The sequence below is a fragment of the Ambystoma mexicanum genome, chromosome 8, assembly GCF_040938575.1.
Source record: "Ambystoma mexicanum isolate Mex_15411 chromosome 8, UKY_AmexF1_1, whole genome shotgun sequence".
In the NCBI taxonomy this organism is placed as follows: domain Eukaryota; kingdom Metazoa; phylum Chordata; class Amphibia; order Caudata; family Ambystomatidae; genus Ambystoma; species Ambystoma mexicanum.
Genome location: NC_090929.1, coordinates 1,151,945,088 through 1,151,967,903, shown reverse-complemented (window position 1 = coordinate 1,151,967,903; position 22,816 = coordinate 1,151,945,088). Strand labels below are relative to the sequence as shown.

Here is a 22,816-nt window from a genome sequence, read left to right as displayed (position 1 = left end):
CTTCCCTCTCTCACCCATTGAAACTGTTTTCAACCTCATCTACTGGCTCCCCAAACCCAACATCTCCTTCATCAAGAACTTTCCTGGTCAACACCATGCTCCTCACACATCCAAAAAACCTCTTCCTCTGGGACTTGTGCCTCCAAGTCATCATGGCCACCAAGACTATGAAGGAAAGCTGGAAAATAATACACACGGAACCTCACCGAACGCACAAGAAAGGCACCGACCTAGACCTCATCATCACTGCCTTACCGGACCTACATTTAAACACACCCATACCCCTTGACTGGTCTGATCACTTTGCCATTTCCTTCCTCATCAACCAATTTGCCCCAACCAACCCGACACTGTTAGGGAGAATTCTCTCTTTAGGCTGAATTTCCTAACCTAGTGAGTCCCCCAGCAACTTTGCAGGATTTCTGGAGTTTGTTTATTTCTCCTGCCAAGAGTGAGACTCTTTTTCTCCCCCTCTTGGACATGATTTATGGTGTTCCTTTGACTGTTAATGTGTTTTATGGCCTATAGGGTCCTTTAATCCATAGGGTCTCATGTGTTTTTACTATGTGTGTTACACAGCACCCTCCGTGCAGTAACACAGGGGTGTCATAGTGACCCCCCACCATAGACTCCATACCCTGGGACCGACTACTGTCTCCCAGGGCATGTAAAGTCACCATTGGCTTTACTAGTCCCAAATTATGAACAGAAACCAGTACAAACCATCATATTGTGGACGTACTGGTCGGGGCAATTCGATTGCCCCGGGGTCTGTTAGTTGAGGGGGCACGTCTCCGTCCCCCCGATCGTGTTTTGGCTGGTGGCAGTGGATACTACTTTTTATATTCGACCGCAAATATATGCCTATGGGATTTTCCCATTGTTCGAGGCTACCAACTTTAATTATGTAATTCTCATCGCCTCGAACATACCGCTGGTTTATTTATTTAATATTAATTCGCCGGTTGGTATTTTTTGCCAGGACTCGATTCTAAAATGGCGTTTGTGTTCTCTTCTGTGACTCCAACCCAAGTCGAGCCCTTTGTTCCACTTTTTGGCAGGCTTCTCCACAGAAGCCTCCAAAAGTGGTGCCACTCTGTCTGGGTACCACAGGGGGTGTTGTAGGGGGTTTAGGCACCCTGGACTGAGTTACCTTGGTAACTCAAGTCGCACTCTTGTGTGATTGGCCCAAGTGGTGAGCCGGCCGGCTCACCACTTAGCATGTTTGATTGACAGCTAGGCTGAGTGAATGGGGGTGTGCTACATAAAAGCAGGGCTTTGGGGACTGGAACTTCAGAAGTCCCCACAGGACCTGAGAATCCGACGAGAGAGAAGCTGAGCCGACCTACCATGACGACACCACCGGTGGAGCCCTGCAGAACCGACTCACCACTTCCCGACGACAGAGAAGATCTCCCGGCTGGAGAGGCTTCTTCCCCTGACTGGTGGGCACAACCAGTTTACCTTCTTTTCTTTGCCTCCCAGGACGGGTTGTGGTCGAATTGCCCGTGCCAAGCACCCCGGCAACCGGATAGCCACTTACCACTGGACCGCGAATAAAAGGACTGCTCCTTTTACCTGAGAACTCTGTGGCTGGTTTCTTCACTGGCAGTGCAACGGACTCCTGCTTCCTCCCCGACGAGATCCTCTCTTCCCCCGGACGAAGCACCGACTTGCATCCGCTGCCAGGAACAACTGCCCCCGCTGGAGTATTCTCACCACTTTAAGGTACCGTGTCCGCCAGGCCTCCCTTTCTAAAGATTGCTACAAGGTAATAATAATCCCTTAACCTTCTGGACTGGGCTGGCCGCCTTGACCTTCTAACTGGTCCCTTTCTTTTTGTCCAACGATTTTTGAACCTTTGCAAGACTCTTGTGGACTTCAACCGTGTGACCTTGGACACATTTCGTTCTGATCCTCTTAAAGTGGATCCGGCCTACTGAACTCTAACTTCAGGGTTTTACTTGCCTTCCTCTCTTGTTTTGTTCTTGTGAAAGTGTTGGGATCTGTTTCAAATTATACTCTGCTTTTCTCTCACTTTTAAAACAAATTATTAGAGTGCCATCTGAATTAAGCACTCACCGCTGTCTGAAAATAAGTGGGGCTTTACTTAAGACTTGTCTAATATTCTTCTAAGGGAGTGTATATCTTTTCTTGACCGCGTTTTTTAACTGCTTACTATTAGTGCCTGTGTGTTTTTCTAGATGTGGTTTTTAAATAAATAATTATATCTCTTTTACACCCAGCTCTGGTCAGTGTTTACTTGTTCTACTGTGTTCTTTTGACCTATTGTGAATACTCTGTATACTGCCTAACTCTTCTTGAGGGAAGTCTGACTGCTCAGCCACAGCTACGAAGTGAATCTGTGTGGTGCAGACTGCTACCAAGTGGGTTTACTGCCAAACACCTGTAGTCTTAAATCTTTTGCAGTGGTCCCAGAGGGAACTGCACAGGTTTCTGCCTAAAAGACACAACCTAAGCCTAAGCAGACATTCTGTTCCTTCAAAGACTTCCTTATAGAACCACTCATCGAAAACATGATCTACCTCACCTCTTCCCTATCAAGACCCCAGTACAAAGACTGCAATGACATGCTATAAGCGCCCAAAAGCACCCTGACAACCAAGACCACCACACACTCCCACAGAAACAATAAACCATCAGGCCCTGGTGCACACAAGAACTTAATATAAGCAAAAGAGTAATCTGATAAGAAAAATCCTGTCCCAAGTACTAACCTCATATGACCTACTGTGACTTATTGAACTCTGGACTGCCCATAGACAACTGCTCACCATAGCAAAGTCACCTAGTACCAGAAGACCATAGCCAAAGCCAACAATGAAATAAAGCTCTCAAGGCAGTTAAACAATGCATTAACCCCCTGCCAAGCCTTCCATTCCCCTATTCTATCAAGAAATCTACCACCATCAACAACTTCTTCATTGACAAGATCAGAAAGATCTGCAGAAACATTGATGCCAACCTCATTACACAGACCATCTCGCTCAGTGTGAAACAATGCCATGGACCACCTGAAAAACTCTATCCATTGTGGGCCTAACGCCTTAGCTTCCCTCGAAGAGATCACCTACTCTAATGACATCCAGGCAACCACCAAGACACTTCCAACAGAAGCACTCCATCCTTTCATGGTTATCATCAATGCATCCCTCATCCAAGTAACACTTCCCACTACCCTCAACTCTGGACACATACCCCGGCTCCCAAAAAAAAAAAAAACACTGGAACCAATGGCCGTAGCAACTATCGTCCCATCACCCACCTTCCTTTCTGAGGCAAGATTATCTAAAGAGCTGTAGCCACTCAACTGCAGCACACATCACCACCAACAACCTCCAACAGACCTTCAAATTGACCTTCAATTTGCCTTTTGGATGGCACCTCTAAATCTAACATGAATATGCTTCAGCTCGCCCGGAACTATGCGGAGCGGGCTGTTAGCGGCCTCTTCAGAAGACAACACGTGACCAAGGCCATAACGCTCTGCACTGGCTTCCTCTTAAACACTGTATAACATACAAGATCCTACTCCTCACTCACAAATGTCTTCATGAGAAAGCACCTGCATTCCTTATGAATTGGATTAGACATGCTTGTCCTGTTTGTTCACTTTGGTCTAATTCTACTCTGAAACTGGCTCCACCCAGATTGAAACTTGTGCGCTATGGTGGCATCAGCTTTAAATCCATGGTCCTGTGCCTGTGGATCTCCTTCCTGCTCTTCTCCGCCTTTGTGATGAAGTATCTTCCTTTAAAAAAGCCCTTACAACGTTTCTCTTCATTACTGATGGTTATATGTAACTTTTTCTCTATGCTTCCCAAGTCCTGACCTGTCTCCGCCTGGCTACTCTAACTAGCTGCGCACTGAGGTTTTCAGGCGAGTTGCGCCTTATAAGAGGTATATAACATTAACCATCTGATTTAGGAGAAGATCGAATTGGTACTCTTTGATAAATATCTGGATTTGGATTTTAGACGGGTGATATAAAGAACGTATTGCTGAAAAAAGAAGAAAAGCAATAATATTAAATGCCCACTACTGCAACTAATGTGCTCTGTTATGACTAAGAAGTATAAGGGGCACATATTATATTCCTGAGTACAGTTGGTAAGAGCAAATTGATTGGATAGCCAATTGGTCGTATGGCCTTCATCACCTAAAACCAGAGTTTCAGCGCAAGATGGATAAATAGGATTGGGTAACACATTTTAAACACATGGATTCTCTTAGGAGATATCCTGGCCATTGATATCTAAGACATACCTTTCTACAACCCCAGAAATATTTGAGTAAATGCCCAGCAAGCTCAATGCGAAGATTCTACATTTTGATGAGGTTTGATCATCTCACAACATTGACCACCCTATGCCCTAAATTGGGCATTCCACGGGAGGGTCATACTTGCTGTCTTTGTTTGAATGTAACTGTTCAAGAGTCGGCCCAGCATGTTGGAACTTCATGTAAGACTTTGATATTGACATATGTGCATAACCTGAAACAGTTTGTCCACAATGCTTCAGCTATATGTGAGGATGTGCTCTGATTGTACTGTCTTAATTCAGGTAATATGCCATTAATTTTGGCCTTCTACAGAGTATGGAAGATAGTTGAAGCCAAATGGAGTATAATGTAAGAAAGTATTGGATTTTAGTGTATTTTGGTAGCAATTAGTTGTCAAATTAAGTAGTGAATTTCTTATTAGATTTTAGTATTGCAAGATGGTATAGGATTTTATTGTGTGTTTTAATAAGTATGTATTTAGATGGATAATGATTTGTAACATTTAGGAATGTGAAATAGTTCAATGGAACTAAAAATCACATGATATTAAATAAAAATAAATAAAAAATATGTAACTTAATACAACCCTGTTGTAACTTTGTCCCCTAACGTGTAATCCTATTAACCTCTGATGCACAGTGCTCTGCTGCTTCTTGAAGCTAGATCCACCCTCAATAGAAATCCAAAGTAAAAATAATGTCAATGTTAAAAGGTATTTGCACCGCGCACCATCACCAACAGAATTGGTCCCCAGGCGCTCAGGCAGATCTGCAAACAAGAAGGCGGGGTGGATTAGTCAGGTGAAGAGGGAGTAGGAAAAACAAGAGAAGTGGTGTGCTGTTGGTGGCAGCTTCAGTTCGGTTTTCACAGTGTGCTGGGCTTTGGTGTGAATGTCGGACCGATGCGAGATCTTGTGTGCTGTTGGTGCAGTTATGTGTTGTTTGTTTGTTGTTGTGAAGTGCGTGCGGTTTGCTGATCGAGATGATGGTTGTGTGTATTTTCATGTGAGTTTGGTATGCAGAGATTTGAGCATAGGGTTAGTGGGTTATATTTCTTAGTCCTTGTAAATCTTGTTCTATGTATCTGGTTGTCCTATAGGTAGGCATATTTTCCGCTTTTCTTTCCTGTCCGTCTAATTATTGTGAGTGATGGCGTGGCACGTTCCCAGCTGTGTCGTTTTTGAGCTTAGTGTAATAGAAAGGGACATGTCTTGTCCCCCACTCTGGAAATGGTGCAGTAAATTAACGGTCACCCACTCCCTTGCTATCTATTTTCTGCCTGTGTCCATTGATGCCTGTGTGTAGTTTGTAGGCTAAGGTGTTACTGATATATCGTCCCTGCCCTTCCATCCCAATCTATCTGTGTTCATTCTATGGTATTGTCCTATCATATCTATCTCTCAGTTGGTAAGTTGATAGGCTATAGATTGTTATTCCTTAACTTCTGTTTATGAGCGATAGTTTAGAGGGCTCTGAAGGATTGGTTTCTTCCCTCAGCATTGTTTTAGCTCTGTATATGCCCATAGGCGTTCTTCTAGTTATGGGGCGAGAGCCAGGATTTGAGGATTTTTCTGAACAGTAGGTGATTTCTTGTGTTATGTATGTTCCTTGGTAGCTCGTTCCAGGTTTTTGGGGTGAGGTAAGCGAAAGAAGATCCTCCAAATTTTCTTTTGTTGTAGGGTTTTGGTTCCAAACGGATGTCGTGGCTCGATCCAAGTGTCCTTGTTGGGTGATGTAGGCTAAATGTGTCTTGATGTGAACTTGATTAGCTGTTTTATTTGTAGCCAGTGTAGTGCTTTCAGCGATGATGTGATGCCCCATCCTTCGCAGTCGTCCCTCTTCTCCCTCTTCCACGGTGCAATCAGCTGTCGCTCCCTTCCACCGGAGCCTGGCTCCATGTGGGGATTGGACCTGCTCGACCTTCATGCTGCCTTAAGGTATGTGGGGAGCAACAGGGATTGACGTCATCCACCATCTAATGTCTAATTTGCATTTTTTAAACTAAAAGAAACAAAGAACTTTGTACTAGGCATTTTCCTCTCTTTCACAGCGTGAGTCCCTCGCGCCGATTGCACAGCATTTGTTAAATAAGTGCCTTTTTGGCAAACTTGTGTGGGCTAATCTACAACCCTTGTGCCCTGTTTGCTTTTGTTTGCCATCCTCTCTGCTCCCTGTCCGCTACCGGTTCGCTCTGAGAGGACTTTCTGCACCCCCTCGCCTCACCCACACGTCTGTGGAGCCTGAAATACTGTGACTTTTCGCCACCACATCAATGGGTTAGTCTCCTCCAACCCTTTACTCTCCTAAACCTCTTTCATTCCCTTCCTCTACCCATCCCACTCTTACAGCCTGTAACTTACACCCATTTCCGCTAATTTGAATTTAGCTGTGTTTTTGACTGCTACTGCAATTTTGAATCTAGCTATGTTTTTGACTGCTACTGCAATTATGAATCTAGCTGTGTTTTTGACTGCTGCTGCAGTTTTGAATCTAGCTGTCTTTTTGACTGTTACTGCAAATTGTAATTTTGGCTGTGCCCTTGTGGTTGTAATGCTTGCTTTTCTCTTGAACTTGGTTTGGCCCAGTGACTGCATTGTGTTATTCTGCCTCACTGTTCCTATCCTTTTCCTACCCCCCGGCTTCTGCTTCCCCTCTCTCTCTCTACTTCATCCATGGGGCTCTCTGTTTCTTATATCTTCTATGTTTCTCCATCAACTATCCCTCCCTTCTCACCAAGTGTGGCAGGAAGAAGTTCAAAAGGGACATTTTGGTCTCTAACCCTGGTCTCCCTGTCGCTGACACCTATACCAGCGCTTCCTCTGGACAGACCCTCACTGACATCCTCATTGTCGTTCCCTCGCCAGACCTATGGACTCCCGCTTCTCCTCCTCTCCCATTAATGGTGGCACCCGTTGGGAGGCCCTGCTGGCCCCCTTCAACTCCTCTATGGTCATCATTAATGTTTACCGGAATGGCATCGTCTTGGTCCAAGGCCCTCAGGCCAACCTCCATCTCTTTGACAGGCACTTTCCATGCCCCAACAACTTCCTTTCTTCTCCTGCTGTCCCGGCTCTCCCTTCTTTCTCCCTTCGTCAGCTTCTTCGCCTCCCCCTTCTGCCTCCTACTTGGCTATCTTGCCCTCTCCTCCTTCCTTTCCTGCCCCCCCCCTCAGACTCCATCTACACCTCTGCAGGGCATACCTCTGATTTGTACCCCTGCCCGGAAGTCCTTTAAGGATGGCAACATTCTCCATATTTCTACTCTCAACTCTCGCTTAGCCGTCAAACACGCCTCCTGGAAGAACTTGACCTCGATCTCACTGAGACATGGTTCACGGCCAGCTCTGTCATGAGCTGTGACACTCTCCTCCCTGATGGCTATAAGATCGTCTCCGCACCCAGATCCAGCCGGTCTGGAGGGGGAGTAGCCCTGATCTTCCCGAGTGGATTTCTGCCACTGTCATTCCTATGCAAATGTACTCCTATTTCGAATGCCTTGTCTGCAGGCTTTCTCTCTCTCTCCTCGATACTCTCTTACCGTGGCTGCTATCTATCGGCCACCTGGTCGGATCACATCCTTCCTCTCCGAGTGGGCGGACCACTCCTCCTCCATCCTGGCCTCGACCACTCAACTCCTACTTCTTGGAAACCTCAATATCCATCTAGATACTCCGTGCTCATCCTCTGGACTCTTTTGTGACCTCTGCGATTCTCTCTCTCTATTCTCCCCTCTGGCCGACTCTCTCTCTACAGGGCACACACTTGATCTTTTGATCTCCTCTGACCTTCCCCTCTCCATCCCTCTGACCACTGCTCTCTCCTGGAGTGATCACTCCCTTCTTTCCTCCCATTTCTCCCCCTCTACCTCTCAGGCCAAGCCAACTCAAAAACTGTCATCTACCTTCTCGGCCATTCAACCCATGAAGCGTGCGTCAGTCAGGGCTTTTGCCACCACTTTCTCCCCTCCCCCCTCTTGCTGACTCTCCCCAACACTACCCTATCCATGCTCTACTCTTCTATCTCTGAAACTCTCGATGTTCTTGCCTCTGTCATGAGGATGCCCTTAAAGCCCATAGACAAGTGCAACTCTTGGTACAACGCCAACCTAGCTACCCTTAAACGCAAGTGTAGGGTTGCTGATAAGAAATGGCAGATTACCTGTGCATCCTCTGACAAACTGGTGTGCCGCCTGCTCCAAAGGCAATAACGGCTCCTTAGCCAAACTAAGAAGAGAGTCCACATCCAAGCCTGCGTCTCTGTGGCATCTAACAACTCGGCCAAACTTTTTAAAATCTGCAAGGAGCTGGCCAACCCGGCTGCAGTCTCTACCTCTCATGTTGCCCCCCAGACCCTCTGCAATGCCCTTGCCCCTCGCTTCGGTCCTAAAACTCAGGACATACTGTCCACCCTCTCATCCTCTCCACGTCCTCCCCCTTCGGTCTCTGCAAACTCGGACACTCCTGCAGCCACCCCCTCCCTCTTTCTCTTCCTTTCCTCTGTTCTTCCATGCCAGGGTTTCTAGACAAGTCTGATCTATGAAAGTCTTGTCAAAACAGGTTCTTCCCTGTTCATCTAAAACCAACAAGGACCACATTGACACCCTGGCACCTGATCTGGCCGACTTCTGCAACCACTCCTTCGCCTCTGGAGCCTTCCCCTCCCCTCTGAAGCACTCCCTTGTGCCCCCTCCTCTGAAGAAACCCACAGCTGACCGCTCATGCCCGGCTAACTATCGCCGAATCTCCATCAATCCTTTCCTGAGCAAACGCTTAGAAAAGCTGCCCACCCACCAGCTTACTCTTCACGCTGACTCTGTTGGTTGTCTCTATGACCATCAGTCTGGCTTCAGAGCTGCCAGAAGCATGGAAACTGCTCTCCCGAACATCTGTGAAGACCTGCTCTCCAACCTTGATTCTAACATCCCTTCTGTCCTCATCGTACTCGATCTCTCTTCTGACCTTTGACATGGGCAACCATGCCATCCTACTCAACCGGCTCTGTGATAACCTGGGTATCACTGGTCAGGCCCTGGCTTGCCTGACCACTTTCCTCTCTAATCCACCCTCTCAGGTCCAATTTGGGTCCTTCCTTTCCTCTATCTCACGTTCTACCTGTGGTGTTCCCCAGGGGTCTAACCTTTCTCCCTGGCTGTTCAACCAATACCTGGCACTCCTTGCCCCATTGCCACTCTCTGATCCAACTTTCAGTGCTATGCGGATGACACTCAGCTCGTTTTCAGGCTTCCCTCTGCCAGAGGCGTAGACAGGGTAGGGTCTGAGCGGGCAAGGGCCACCCATAATCTGTAAATGCCCACTCAGCAGAGCTGTTTGGACATTTACAGATGTTAACGTTACTGCGGTGGGCCCAACTACATTAGCTTCAGGACTCACTTGCTAGACAATCCTGTCTAAGCCTCTGCCCTCTGCCACCTCTTCTCCTTCTCCAACTGACTTTCTGCTATCCAGGAGTGGCGTGTCTCCAATGATATCAGCCTTAATGACAGTAAGACAGATTCTCCTCATCGGCACACCTGCACCCTCCCTCCTTCCCTGTCACTCTCTGGCCGGCCTCCCTTGGCCCTCTTCCTGCGCCCACGAGTGAAGCTAAGAACATTGGGATCATCTTCGACTCCACACCCTCCCTTTCTCCTCACATCTCTGACGTCTCTAAGAGGTCCAACTACCAACTGCACCTCCTCAGAGGTATTCTTCCTTTCCTCTCCTTCCCCCAGAAGCTTACAGTTTCTATAGCTCTAGTTCTCTCCAGGCTAGACAACTGCAACAGCCTCTTTCTAAATCTGCCTACTTCTACTCTCTGCCCACTGCAACTTATCCAGAACAGGACTGCAAGACCTGTCCTTCGCCTCAAGCCCGGGGATCGTATCTCTCCAGCCCTGAAATATCTTCATTGGCTCCCAGTGGCTGCAAGGATTAAATTCAAGACCCTTTGCATTATCCGCAGGGCTTTCTGGGGCCTGGGTCCAAAATACCTTCAACTTTCCCTCAGTAAATCCCTTCCTACTCGAGCTCTTCAATCCTCCAACACCAACTCCCTCAGTCGCTTCTCAAAGCAACGAGTTGGTGGTAGATCTTGCTCCTTGGCAGGTGCCTCCCTCTGGAACAGCCTCCCTGCCACTCCGAAACTTGAGGAGAACCATCTCTGGTTCCGGAAGCACCTCAAGACCTTCCTCTTTGCTTCTGCCTTTGCTCTCCCTCTCCCCTGCTGATCTGTTCTGCTTCGGCATAGTGCACCAGGTAACCCTCTGATTTCTGGCCCAGGTCCATGCCCACCCAGCCACTCACCCGCACTGCCCCAGGCAACACTTGCACTTGAGTCTGTATCTGTTACCCTACAGTCCCCTTACCTGCACTTACCAGACACCCCTGTCTGCGCTCAAAACCTGCACTTGCCACTTGCTGGCTGCACTAACTTTTGTGTTGTTTTATTCTATGCTCAGCACTTTCCATTCTCCCCTCTCCCTGGCACTTTCCCCTTCCCTCGCCCCTGCACTTGCGCATTCTCAATGCCAGTGGGCCTAGTAAGATTGTTGTTTTGTCCTCCCTTGTTCCTATTCCCTGCCTCGTCACGATCTGAAACACTTGTGTATGAGCGCGATAAAAACAAAATATCATATGTGTTCTCTTCAGGGTAGTTTGAGGAGCAGCCTGGCGTCCGCATTTTGTATGCATTGTAGTTTTCTTTTTAAGTCGTTCATGCATGCCCAGAAATAGGCTATTGCCGTAATCTACTCTGAACATGATGAGAGAGATGACAGTGAGTGTTTTGTTGGTGAATGACAGGAATGGTATAATCCTTTTTACTGCTTGCAGGAGATAGAAGAATTCCTTGATGAGGGCGCTTACTTGTGGCTCTAGATTAAGTTTGTTGTTCATCAGGACTCTCAGGTTTTTTACAATCGACGACGGGGCTGAACCGAGTTCCCTTGGCCAGGGGATGTAGTGGTTGTCTCCTCTGTTTTTGTGATGATCATTATTTCTGTTTTGCCTGGGTTGAGTTTGAGGTAGTTCAAGTTCATTCAGTTGTATATTTCATGAAGGTAGTTCTCTAATGTTGTGTTTTCTTCTTCAATGTCTTGTATTTTGTAGACTATTTGTTATCCTCAGCGTAGTTGTAGCAGGTGAGGCTGTGTCTTTTGATGATTAGTTGAGACAGGTAGATGTTGAATAATAACAGGGAGAAGGATGATCCTTGTGGTACTCCGCATGAGGATTCTCTTTGGTTAGATTTGAAAGGTTTGATCCAAATGGTCTGTGTTCCGTTTGTTAGGAAGGATTTGATCCATAGTAGGGTGCAGTCGGTGATTCCAAATTCTTCCAGTCTCGTAATGAGGATATCGTGGTTAACTGTGTCGAATGCCACAGAGAGGTCTAGAAGTATCAAAGCTGCATTGTTGTCTGAATCTGCGTTTGCCTTTAGGTCATCCCATACTGAGAGGAGTGCTGATTCTGTTACTCTCATTGGTCTAAAGGTTACTTGTACCTGGTCTAGTAGGCACTGTTCTCCTGTGAATTCTTGGCTTGTTCTGCATATGTATGTTTCAAAAAGTTTACCTGGCTACGGGATGTTGGAGATGGGTGTGTAATGGCAGAGGTTCTATACGTTTCCTGTTGTATATTTGAGTAGCAGCCTAATGTATTATGATTTGAAGGATTGTGGCACGTTCTCTGTTGAGATTGAAAGGTTGAAGACATTCCTGAGGTATTCCATTGGTGTTCCTTGAGAGAGGATTGATTTGTATATGTCCAGGGGACAGGGATCCGCGGAGGAACCTTTTTTGTTGCTTTGATTTGCCAGTTTTGACTAATGTCTCCACTGATATTTGTGCGAAGCTTTGGAGTTTGTTTGGGCATTCCTCGTAGGAGTAGGTGTATTCCGTAGTCTGTTTGCCTGGTCTGTTTTGTATTGTCTGTTGGATGGTAGTGATTTTGTTTTTTAAATGGTCTGCTAGATCACGTCATAGTTTCTTCGTTGGTATTGGCATGTTGTTGCAGCCTGGTGGATTTTTTATTTCATTTATGATTTTAAATTGTTCTTTTGGGGTGTTTGGTGCTTTGAAGATTCGGTTGTCAATAGTATTTCCTTTTTGTATGAGCGGATATGGTGATTAAATTAGAATTTTTTTCCGGCAGTCATTTTTGATCTTCCGTTCTAGTTCCAATTTTTATTTTTTTTATTTTCATGGCGCTGAGTAGTGGGGTGAACCATTTTGCTGTTGCTCCTTTGCGTGAAGGGGTAAAAGGGTTTTCTTTGCCGATCTCATTGTTTGTTGTTGCGATTTAGTTGTGGAGTAGAACTATTTTTTGTCCAGGTCAGCTTCATCCATAGTTTTTGCTTGTGGTTTGCGAAGTTCCTGATGGTTCTCCAGTTTGTTTTCATGATGATTGGTGGCTTATCCTTTTGCATGTTTATTGGAGTTGCCAGTTTGATTATGAACCGAATGATGAGGTGGTCGTTCCAGAGTATTTTAATTGGTGGCGCTGGGGTAATTAGCTTTTTGTTGGCGAAGATTGCGTCAAGTGTATGTCCTGCCGTGTGGGTTTCTCCTTTGACTAATTGGTGTAGATTCATTGTTGCTAGTTGGCTGGCTAGAGATTTTTGCGTGGCTGTGGTTTCTTCATCGAACCACATGTTGAAGTCTCCGTGGATGATCAGGTGATTGTGCTCAATGGCTAGGTTGCTGATTGCTTCTATGAATGCGTCTACAAAGGTTGAGTCATAATTCGGCGGTCTGTAAATCAGTATGAATTTCAGGTTTGTTCTGGGGTTTGCTGATATGTGTGTGATTAGAGATTCGCATTTATCATTGTTTAATGGGTCTTCCAGTTTAATTTCCAGGTGTTCCTTGTGGATGATTGCCAGTCCACCATCTCTTTTGGTTTTCCCGTTTGCTTGGACACACTTGAAGTAATCAGGGAGGCAGTGGTTGAGAGTGTTCTTGTAATTGTCATCTAGCCATGTTTCCGTTACAAATAGGATGTCGATACCTCCATCACCTAGGAGGTCATGGATTTCGGTGGCATGTTTGGACATTGACCTTGCGTTGATTAGATTGCAATGGATCTTTTTGGTGTGGTTTTGTTTATTTGTTGTTCCTTGTTTTGGTTTGTGGGTGTTCAATCAGGGTGCTTCTGTAATGACGCTGATAGGTTGAAGATCAGTGAAAGCTGCTTCTTCATTGAATCCGTCTGTTAGATTGATAGTCGGCTTTTTGACTTCTAGTGCTTCGTCGTCGCGTGTGGTATGATGTGGATATTGATAGTGCCCTTTTGTTCTTGTGATGTATGGAGTGAGGGGGTTGGTATCATCCCAATCTCTTATCTCCCATCTTTTTCCTGGTTGTTTGGGGGGATTTTTTGCTTGTCTCAAGATGTCAGTGTCATTGAAGTATTGAGGCTCTGTGGTTGTTGCGAGGTATGGTGTGAAGTATGGTGTGAGGTATAAGGAATTTTCTCTTACGATGTTTGTTCTGTTGGAAGTAGTATTTGGCGGCGTGTGTTCTGTATTCAAGGCGGCTTCTACTGTAGGCAGTTGAATTTGTGTATCTGTATTAGTTGTTCAATGTTCCTGCTCTCTTTGTTGGCATCTGTTTCTGTGTCGGGGCATTTTGGGTCCTCAGTGGTAGGAGTTGTTCTGGGTGTAGAGTTTGCAGGGCAATTGCCCACCTGTCATATCTTGTGCTAGGACAATGTTGAGGTTTTCCTCTTACGTTGCAATGCCTGGGTGATCTCGAGGGGAGTCTGTCCCTTCCGTCGGTCAGGTTAAGGTGTTTCTTTTCAAGACTGTCCAAGGGAGTAATGGGAGTTGGACGTGTGGCTCGGCTGTTTGGGGCTATGGGGAGAAGGGTAGCAGGGGTAGTGATTGGGGGCAGTTACTAGTTTTGGAGGCTGTTATTGAATGTTGGGCAGCCTAGGACTCATTTATGGTAGGTACTGATAGAGTGCCCAGCGTTTGAGATAACAAGATAGTGGGAGCCTAGGTTTCACTTGTGTTCTAAATGAGATACTTTTAGAGTTAGGATCTCAGAGGTTTTGGGAGGGCACTAGGTTTCGGAGAGGCCAAGCAGTAAATTACCACCTGGACTCCTGAGATGTAGACGGCGGGAGGGGGGGGCTGGCTTCACAGAATAGCAGGCAGTGGTCAAGTTCCAAGATATGGGACACCTGGATAACAGGAGGGAAGCTTATGTTTTACATATGGGCATGTGGTAATTAAACGACAAAATTTGCTATGCCTAGACAGCAGGAGAAAGGCCCAGGATACAAGCAGTAGCATGCAGTAATTAGAACAACTAGATTTGAGACACCTAGAAAACGGGAGAAAGGCCTCGGTTTCAAAGAATGGCAGTCAGTGATTAAAACACCTAGGTTTGACACACCTAAATAACAGGAAAAAGGCCCAGATTTCAAACACTAGCAGGCAGTAATTAGAACAACTAGAAATGTGTGATAGCTAGATAACACGAGGAAGGCCTAGGTTTCAAACAGTAGCATGCAGTAGTTAGAACATCTAGAATTGAGACTCCTAGACAAAGGGAGAGAGGTTAGGCTTCAAACAGTAGCAGGCAGTAATTGGAACAGCTAGAATTTGTGGTGCGTGGATAACGGGAGAAAGGCCTGGGTTTCAGAGGGTGGCAGTCAGTAGTAGTTAGAGCACCCAGACTTGAGGCATCTAGACAGCGGGAGAAAGACCTAGGATTTTTAAGAGTAGCAGGCAGTAGTGAACACAGCTTGATTTGAGACACATGGGTAACAGGAGAAAGGCCTACGTTTCAAAGAGTGACAGGCAATAATTGTAGCACATAGACAACGCGAAAGAGGCCTAAGTTTCAAAGAGTAGCAGGTAGTAATTAAAGCATCTAGATTTGTGATACCTAGGTTTCAAAGAGTAGCTGGTAGTAATTAGAACACCTAAATTTGAGACATCAAGACAACAAGACAATTTCCAAAATGTGCGAGTAAGGCTGATGTTCACAGTACTGTCCCAATGTGGTGCAGGCTAGTGTTAACAATGCTATCTTAAAGTGGCGCTTTCTAAATATGACTCAATGCAATATTAACAATTCTCTAAGAGTGCGACATAGGCTAATATTCACAGTACTCGCTCAGTGTGGCAATTTCTAGATGTGACTCAATGCAATATTAACAATTCTTGTAGAGTACGACACAGGCTAATATGACAGTACTATCTCAGTGTGGCCCTTTCTAGATGGGACTCAATGTAGTGTTAACAATTCTATACGAGTGTGACGCAGCCTAATATTCACAGTACAATCTCAGTGTGGCCCTTTCTAGATATGACTCAATGTAATATTAACAATTCTATAACTCAATGTAATATTAACAATTCTATAAGAGTGTGACATAGGCTAATATTCACAGTACTAGCTCAGTGTGGCTCATAATAGTAACAAATCTCAACAGTTGTGAGGACGGTCAGTATTACTAGCCTGGCCTACTCCCCGCCCGGGCCACACCTACCTTGGTAGTCGCTGCTGGTTGACGGCTGGCCCCTGGCTTCCCCGGCTGACACCTGTAGACACAACCTAGAGCCGCCTGTATTGGAGGCGCCCTTAGCTGCACGCCGGCAGAGGGCTGCCCTGGGAAGGCGAGTTAAGAGTGGCAAATGAAACAATCAGGGTAGGGAGGCTGAATGGGAGGCGGGATGAGGGCCGGGAGAAGGAGAAATGCGATCGGGGGCTTGGTGGCTCAAATATGGAAAACAAATGGTGGATTACAAGGCCCAGAAGGGTCCGGGGCAATCTACACTCACCTGCATCGCACAGCGAAAAGGAGGCGAGCAGGGAGCAGTGTCGGTATTCAGGGTCAGGCAAGCTAGTCCAGGCAACCAATCAGGGTAGGGGGGCGGGATGGGAGGCGGGAGCGGGCTGGGAGAAGGAGGAATGGGTCAGGGGAATTGATGGTGCGATTGGGGCCTAAAATTTGGAAAACAAATGGCAGATTGCAAGGCCCAGGTCGGTCTGGGGCAATCTACACTTACCTGCAACGCTTACTAAAAAGGTGGCGAGTCGGGAGCAGTGCCGGTATCTAGGGCCAGGCAACCTGGTCCAGGTAACCAATCAGGGTAGGGGGGGGCAGGATGGGAGGTGGGATCAGGACCGGGAGAAGGAGGAATGGGTCAGGGGAATAAATAAAACAATTCCCTTATCGCCTACAGCCAAAATGCAGTCTTCGCTCGTCCTGATAATTAAACAGGTAAGAACAAACACCAACTCCTGCCAATAAAAAAACAAATGCAGTGGCTTTCTGAAAACTTCAGCATTTCCCCATAAACGTTCCTCTTCACACTGAGGGCCACATGGCCATTCCACTCATGTCTCAGTGCTCTCATGCGCAGCCTCTAGGTCATGGGTGCACAACATACGGCCCGCGGGCCAGTTGCGGCCCGCCATGCCCTTTTGACCGGCCTGCGAGGCACAAAGACTTTCCTAATGGAGGGCGGCCCGCAGCCGCCCTCCATTAGTAAAGTCTTTGTTGTCTTCCGGGCCGGTGAAAACACTGGCCCTCATTGGCTCAGCACACACACGCATCACGTTGCTCCTACGAGCCACGTAATGCGTGTGTGCTGCACCAATGGAGGGCCAGCACTACGGCTGGCGTGGTCCAAAAGGCTTGATGCCGGAAGGCATTTCAACCTTGGACCACGCCACGTAGTACGATTCCAGCTTACCTGCCGCTTACCTGCCTGCCTTCCAGCACGTCTCCGGTAAGTGGTCTGTTTGTGTTTGTGTGTCGGGTTTGTTTTGCTTTATGTTTGTGTGTGTATGTTGCAGGGGGTGTGTGTCGGATGTGTATGAATGTTTGTATTTGAATGTATTTTGTGTGTATGTTGAGATGCGGGGGTGGGGGGGTGTGTCGGATGTGTATGAATGTTTGTGTTTGAATGTATTTTGTGTGTATGTTGAGATGCGGGGGCGGGGGGGTGTGTCGGATGTGTATGAATGTTTGTATTTGAATGTATTTTGTGTGTAAGTTGAGATGCGGGGGTGGGGGTGTGTCGGATGTGTATGAATGTTTGTGTTTGAATGTATTTTGTGTGTATGTTGAGATGCGGGGGTGGGGGGGTGTGTCGGATGTGTATGAATGTATTTGAATGTATTTTGTGTGTATGTTGAGATGTGGGGGTGTGTGTGAATGTTTGTATTTGAATGTATTTTGTGTGTATGTTGAGATGTGGGGGGGGTGTGAATGTTTGTATTTGAATGTATTTTGTGTGTATGTTGAGATGCGGGGGTGGGGGGGTGTCGGATGTGTGTCGGATGTGTATGAATGTTTTGATTTGAATGTTTTTTGTGTGCTGAGTTGGGGGGTGGGGGTTCGGGTCTGTATGGGTGCTTGTTTGAGAGTTTGCTGATTTGGGGGGTTGGGGGGTTCGGGTCTGTATGGGTGCATGTTTGTGTGTGTGCTGAGTTGGTGGGGTGGGGGGTTCGGGTCTGTATGGGTGCATGCTTGAGTGTGTGTGTGCTGAGTTGGGGGTGGGGGTTTGGAGTTGGGGGGGTGGGGGGTTCGGGTCTGTATGGGTGCATGTTTGTGTGTGTGCTGATTTGGGGGGGTGGGGGGTTCGGGTCTGTATGGGTGCATGTTTGGTGTGTGTGCTGATTTGGGGGGTGGGGGGTTCGGGTCTGTATGGGTGCATGTTTGTGTGTGTGCTGAGTTGGGGGGTGGGGGATTCGGGTCTGTATGGGTGCATGTTTGTGTATGTGCTGAGTTGGGGGGTGGGGGTTCGGGTCTGTATGGGTGCATGTTTGGGTGCTGGGGTGGGGGTTCGGGTCTGTATGGGCGCATTTTTGTGTGTGTGCTGAGTTGGGGGGTTTGGTTGGGGGTGAGGGGGGCATGGGGCATAGTGTTTGGTTGGGGGTGAGGAGGCCATGGGGCATAGTGTTTGGTTGGGGGTGAGGGACATGGGGCATAGTGTTTGGTTGGGGGTGAGGGGGCCATGGGGCATAGTGTTTGGTTGGGGGTGAGGGGGCCATGGGGCATAGTGTTTGGTTGGGGGTGAGGGACATGGGGCATAGTGTTTGGTTGGGGGTGAGGGACATGGGGCATAGTGTTTGGTTGGGGTGAGGGGGCCATGGGGCATAGTGTTTGGTTGGGGGTGAGGGACATGGGGCATAGTGTTTGGTTGGGGGTGAGGGACATGGGGCATAGTGTTTGGTTGGGGTGAGGGGGCCATGGGGCATAGTGTTTGGTTGGGGGTGAGGGACATGGGGCATAGTGTTTGGTTGGGGGTGAGGGACATGGGGCATAGTGTTTGGTTGGGGTGAGGGGGCCATGGGGCATAGTGTTTGGTTGGGGGTGAGGGACATGGGGCATAGTGTTTGGTTGGGGGTGAGGGACATGGGGCATAGTGTTTGGTTGGGGTGAGGGGGCCATGGGGCATAGTGTTTGGTTGGGGGTGAGGGACATGGGGCATAGTGTTTGGTTGGGGTGAGGGGGCCATAGGGCATAGTGTATCTAGGGTCAATAAAATATATATAAGTTAATTAAACAGGCGAGATACAATAACTAAATAGAAATAAATTATAACAATGGAAAATGTGTAGTACAAAATGTAAGTTTGAAATGCAAATAAAAATCGTTACCCCTCAAAAACATTCTTTTTCCATGTGTTTAGTACAAATTGGGGGTTTAAAAAGCCTCCTGCCACGCCCCGCCTACCGCCCCGCCCACGTTTACTTTTTTCGGCCCACTATAGCCCTCATGTAAGGTACTTTCGGCCCTCTGTCAAAATCAGTTGTGCACCCCTGCTCTAGGTTAATTTCCCTGAGTGCGCTCTGGAAGCAGAATCACGTAGTGCAGCGCTATAGAAGCATATTTAAAAATAGAGGCAGGTGGACAAACAACAAAAAGTAAAAGGACCCCCCTTCTCATTTGTGCCAACGCCTGTGTGCCACTTGTTCTTAACTGCATCCTGAGCCCAGGGTCGGACTATGGCATAAAGTTGTTCGGGGCACCAATGAAAAAGTGGCCAACGGTTGCAAATGGCATTCATTCCTTTTGTGACAGGCTGTTTGAATAGTAACCAAGGGGGAGTGTTTTAATAAAATGTGATGCAAATTGTGCCTTTTTAAAGAATATTAATTCAGCAACACTGGTCAAAACTACAAGCCGCCTAGTGAAGTAACTCATCAATCTGGCCCACATTGGCCAAAAAAGTGCCCCACTCTGACCAAAAATACTGGCCCACAATAGCATTTTGCATTTTTTGGTTCGGGCATTGCCCTATAGGCCAGTCCGAGCCTGCCTGAGCCACAATGGGAACGTCTCAGGAGCTGCTTTAACCAAAACCAAAAAGGAGTTAGCAATCCAAACTGGGATTTGAAGGGACTGGGTTGTTTTTCTAAGTATTTAACCAAAACCAAAAAGGAGTTAGCAATCCAAACTGGGATTTGAAGGGACTGGATGGTTTTTTAAAGTATCCTGAGGACTTGAAGGCATAAGATAGCCCAGCAAGCACATCATTCGTTAATATTCAGTAATACAGCAAGCTACAGTGCCTTGTCGATAATTCACCCAACTGCAAACACCAGACCGACTTGTCCCATTCATGCACCCTTTTCGGCGTCAGCCTTATTATCCACATGTTTTGGACCTCGCATATCAGGGAAGCGAAAACCCAAATGCCCTGGAAAATGGGGTACGGTTAGAGATATGGATCACCAGCCTCATATTCCAAAATAATTGCAAACCACCCTGATGCACATTGCAGTTGGCCCGCTGCAAACAGTGTTTTCTTCTACTGGATCCACGTGCTACCATGTAGGTCTGTGTTATCTGCAGGAACGCCAGAAGGATAATTCAAGCTAACATTGGCTGCAGGCCGGAACTGCTTGTCGTGGCAATAGGCGTCCATGTGTTTGCATTGCTTTTTGATTAGACAATTAACATGCGGCTGCTCTTTCCACCTGGTAAGGTCCGTACATATACTGTAGGTGAAGGTTCAATAAACATATGATCTAACTCGGACCAAAGAAAATGACACGCCCACCAAGGCAATAACTTCTTAAAACGCTCTCCTTTACCAAGCCCAACCATGGTCCGCGGATTATGGGGTGCCAAATGTTACTACCTGGAAATGTCTCCAGCATTCAGTGGTGTGAGTTCAATTCAGTGCCTTAAGCAGCACTGCAGAATGTCTATGAGCCGGGGCTCACCAAGGAGGCGTGGCTTAACGGCGGGGACACGCCTCTTGACGGCCCCGGCTCAATTCGCTACAGGCACCCCTGCCTGGCAGCCTTTTGTAGAGATTAGCACCCTCTCCCCCTCTGCATTTACTGTATATAGGCCTGCCTGGCAGGGGACAGCGCCTCCCCAGCAACCCTGCCATGAGCGACACCGGAAGAGTCTTCAGATAGTCCAGAACAGGGCCCTGCGGATATCGTCTGGAGTTCCAATCTTCACAAGGATAGCAGACCTTCACAGAGACCTGGACATCGAGATGTTGGATGAACATCTAGCGAAGCTGAGTAAGAACTTCTGCCAAGAACTAGATCAGAAACCAAACCCTCTGATCAGAAGACTCACTGCCACCACTGCAAACCCCTTTGACCGCTACCCGCAGCCCATCACTGCAAAGACCCTGTGAAACCAGCCCTACTGTGACAAGACAACACAGACCAAGAAGAATACAAACCCACGACTACACACTCAACCGGAGAAGATGGAGTAATGAGGCTCAAGCCTCGGTATCCAAAAAATCACCGCTGATGGATAAAAATCTATCAGCAAGAAGAAGAACAAGCAGAGGACAGAGCCTCGCCTATTAAGCCTTAATGGTGGCGTCACCATTAAGGCTGAAAGGGTGAAGGATTTTCCTAAAGACGGAAACTCCCGCGCGGGAGTTTCCCTCTTCAGGACAAAGGCCTCAGCTTCCAGCGGCCTCACGTTTCTCTCCATAATGGTGGCGCCGTCCCACGGGCATCTCTTGCTTGAAGGGATGCCTCGCAGGTGCGGCGCCACCACTATGGATGAAAGGCATTTTTTTCTGAAGCCTGAAGCTTTCGCACACGAGCGAGAGTTTCAGGCTTCAGAAAAAAAATCATTGTCATGTAGTGGCCGGGGTTGTCAGGGAAGATCAGTGAGCACTGGCAGGGGCCCGCTCAAAAAAGAGGTTCCGGAGCCTGGCTGGCCCCGGCCCACTTAAAGCCCTGGCTCTGAAACCGTGTTACATGGAAGTGAAAACGGTTTGTTTTCTTTTGCTAACTGGAGTACTTGCACTGATTGTGTGCAGCGTGTGTCAATTGCATGAAGACGAATCATGGTTGGGTAGCGCTGAAACGCTAGCAACAATGTTGTTTTTTAAAGTCGTACTCGTCACTATTTTATTGTAAAACAGCACCATCATCTCGCCCAATACCAGAGGTGGACTGGTCTTAACAGAACTCTTGGATATTTCCTGGTAGACCTCAACACGAAATGACTTCCAGGGCCTCTTTTGGTTGCCTGTCCAACCCTGTATGTTACAATGTAATTAAAGCGTATCAATAGGCCTTGTGTGCTGCTGAAAATCTGGCCCAAAATGCCCTCCGTTTCCATGGAGAATGTCCTACTCTTGCACACGGGTGTTTATGAAAAGAGAGACGCTACTGTTAGTTTCTCCCTCTCTGGGCTCGCTTTACATATGCAACCTGTAACGAATGGCTGTACTGTCAGGGTCCCTGTCACCGGAGTGGAGAATAGGAGATGAAGCAAAGACAAAGGGTCGGCCAGACAAAGGGTCGCCCGACCCCTCCTGGGACACGGGGTAAAGCATGCACACCCGCACCCCCCGCGCGCCAGCTGTTCTCTTTACCTGCGCGCGCTGTCCACGGCGCAAGCACCTGGCAGGAGCTGGCATTTGCTTAAGCCGGGGAGTTGCTGGCGGTAGGCGGGCGATTGCAGCGGGTGCCTCGCGGCAGCCGTGGCCCGGCTTTCCCGGGAGGCCGGATGCTTAAAGTGGTGGCCGGTAATGAGCCCAATTTATGGCCGCCGGTTACTGAGTAATCCCCGCTGCAGTGCCACCGCCGGGCACAGGACGCCTCAGCGCCCGTCCGCTGCCTGCACTTCACCCTGTGCAGGAAGGCAGCTCGCTCACAGTATTGGTAGAGCGCTATTATTCCTCTCCTCCTCCTTTTCCAGCGCCGGTCTGAACCGGTTCTAACTCGGGTTGTGTATTGTGCGAGATCAATCATGAACATTTTGAAAAGAGAAGGGAGGCTGTGGGGAGACTCGGCTGCAGCTGCGCTTCTGTGCATAAACCTAACATCCCCCCGGCCGGGAGCACTCTGCTGTTCCACGTGGGTGAACTCGGAAGTTCAACAGTAACAGTGTAAGCTACTGCATACACTGAAGCTGCGGTAGGGAAAACGCCATTCAGGTAGAGCAGGTTTCCGAGTTCTTCAAAAACAAGCCCAGTGCATGTTAGAAGTGAAACAAATTGAGTTTCCCGGGGCAAGTGAGTTTAATGAAAGTGACAGTTTTTTTATCGTTCTACTGA

General features: G+C 47.6%; 1 protein-coding gene across 1 annotated transcript in view; it reads right to left on the bottom strand.

Moving 5' to 3' along the window:
* The window catches only part of SLC16A9 (solute carrier family 16 member 9), a 195,614-nt gene extending 173,197 nt beyond the window's left edge, over positions 1-22,417 (bottom strand). The window contains exon 1 of the mRNA XM_069611220.1: positions 22,133-22,417. The gene's annotated coding sequence lies outside the window, so the exon portion shown is untranslated. The remainder of the gene's footprint in view (positions 1-22,132) is intronic.
* Positions 22,418-22,816: the final 399 nt, after the last annotated feature.